The following is a 2,714-nucleotide window of genomic DNA, read 5'->3' on the forward strand; positions in this document are numbered from 1 at the left end:
ATTATTTTCTGGCCACTGATTAGATTCTGAATGTTGTTAGCTGCTCCATCTCAAAACATTCTTCTTGTTTTTCTTTTGCCTTTCTGGCCATCCCTTCTCAGTCCTCCCTTGATAACTCATCCTTCTCATTTGGAATATTAAACATTGGTCCCCACAGCTCAGACCGGAGCCTCTTTTCCATAACACATCCAATCCCATGGCTTTAAACATTATCTATTAGGGAGAATCCTAAGTTTTTATCCCCAGAATTCTCCTCTGAGCTCCAAGACCCACATATTCAATTGCCTATTTGACATATTCATGTGGATCTATAACGGTCATACTTAACATGTTCAAAATGGAATTTTGACTCACACCTTCCTAGTCTTCCCCATCTCAATAAATGACATCATCTACCTAGTTGCTCAGGTCAAAATTTAGGAGTCTTCTTTTCTTCTTCCACACTCTCCTGCTGCTGCTGCTGCTGCAAAGTCGCTTCAGTCGTGTCCGATTCTGTGTGACCCCATAGACAGCAGCCCACCAGGCTCCCCCGCCCCTGGGATTCTCCAGGCAAGAACACTGGAGTGGGTTGCCATTTCCTTCTCCAATGCAGGAAAGTGAAAAGTCAAAGTGAAGTCGCTCAGTCGTGTCCAACTCTTCACGACCCCATGGACTGTAGCCCACCAGGCTCCTCCGTCCATGGGATTTGCCAGGCAAGAGTCCTGGAGTGGGGTGCTGTCACCTTCTCCAACTCTCCTTCTACTCTCCCTTAATTCATCAACAATCCTGGGAATTCCCTGGCGGTCTAGTGGTTAGGACCAGGCTCAATCCCTGAATCTCTAGGGGACTAAGATCTCCACAAGCCATGCAGCACAGCCAAAAAAAAAAAAAATCACCAATTCCACCATCAAAGGTTCACTGTCTCTCTCCACTGCTGTTCCTTAGTCTAAATCATTATCATTGCTTAACTGTATTACTTTTCTTCCATCTGAAGTAGACCTTCATTACTGTGATTACTTTTCACCATATCACTAGATTTCCTCCCTTCATAGAACTTATCACAAACTGAGTTCCTGTGTGTATAACTGAATCTCTTTCTCCAACCAGAATGTAAGCCCTCTGAGAGCAGGACCCTAACTTGTTCATTCCTCAGCTGTTTATCACAGGCCTGCTAGGCTATGATTCCTACTGTAGGCGCTGGGGGGTAGAGGTGTGTTATGGAGAGAAAGAGTGTGGCAAGAATTGCCCTTTAAGCTTGAGAAGTACAGATATAGAAGGTGGATCTTGCCTGGGTCATGGAGTCAAGAAGTGTTGACTATGGAGAGTAGATGAAATTATAGCTGATGACTTGCTACCAGTTGCCACAGTGTAAAGTGTGAAGCAGAGGAAAGTGTCATGAGACTGGGGGCTGGGGTGACCTGGAATGCCAGCTCCAAAATCCCCAAAGGACCACAATATCCAGTGAAGCTGCTATGGCCCCCCACTGTCATTACAGGAAGTCCCCTAAGAAAATACTTGCTCCTAATCCCCATCTTAACACTCCAGGACTAAAAAGAGGGACTATAAAAGTCTGTGAAGCTACAAGTTGGTCTACCGTCGGAGGAGTCTAATATGAGACTGAAGTATAAGATGGACAATGTTAAGTGTTAATAATCAGAATGAGAAGATGTTTATTTCACATTTAAATCACCTATTAACCACAGATTTCTCAACCACCAAGTGCATTATGACAGGACCAAAGGGAGCCCTGAGAACAAATAGCAAGGAGACCCAAATAGCAAGGAGACGAAGTCCATCTAGGGCTCAGGGAAGGCTTCGCACAAGGAAATGATGTTTGTGCTGAGGCTCAAAGAGACTCACTTCTCTCTGATACACACTTCACACTCCCCATTCCCAAACAGGCCAGGCCTTTTCACCCCTTCCTACATTTGTACTCCCTTCCGCTTGCCTAGAGGGTTCTCTTCTCTCTCTCCAACTCAATTTGGCTGATTCCTATTTATCCTTTATGACCCAGCTCGAAAGTGAAGCCATGGCCGCCGCCTCTACCCAAAGGAAGATGAAGTCAGTCCTTCCTCTGAGCTCCCACAACACTTGGGTACACAGTGTGGGGATTGTGTGTGTATTCGTTAGTCTGAACCTCCTTGCTGTGAGCTCATAGTGGCCCAAGAGGTAAGCAGGAGGCAAGCTCAATAGGTGTCTGCTGAAAGAAGGAATGACTTAGGTTTTTAAAGAGGGCTAGCACCAAGCTGGAGGTAGGGGGAAATGTTTCAGGGCAGAGGAGTGAGCTGAGCTTCTTGGAGTGTTGTCTTCACAGAACCGAGCCTGGGTCAGGCTGATGTAATGAACCAACCCATCAGAAGAATCTCAATAGAAAGTAGGTCAGTTTCTTCCCAGCTCTTTAAGAACCAGAGGCTTGGTTTCCGCGCCTGCGCATTAAGAGAGTAAACACCTCTTTTTTTTCACCCACTCGCGCCTGCCGGTCCTATCCACATGCCTATTGCCCCAACCCGCTCCAGCCTCCTCCCATTCTCCCCTTCTCGGGGTTGGTTAATGGTCTGTTCTTGGGAGTCTGGCTCGTTCCGGAGGGTGGAGAGCATAAATGGTACATTCCACTGCCTTCGTTACCTTCCGCTTTTCGCGTCTTTTCTGTTCTGCTCCCCCCTACCGAATGAACCTCAATAGACTGGCTCAAAAGAAGGAGGGGGAGCCGGGCTGAAGGGACCGGTCTGAGCCGG

The sequence above is a fragment of the Capra hircus genome, chromosome 26 (assembly GCF_001704415.2).
Source record: "Capra hircus breed San Clemente chromosome 26, ASM170441v1, whole genome shotgun sequence".
Lineage (NCBI taxonomy): Eukaryota > Metazoa > Chordata > Mammalia > Artiodactyla > Bovidae > Capra > Capra hircus.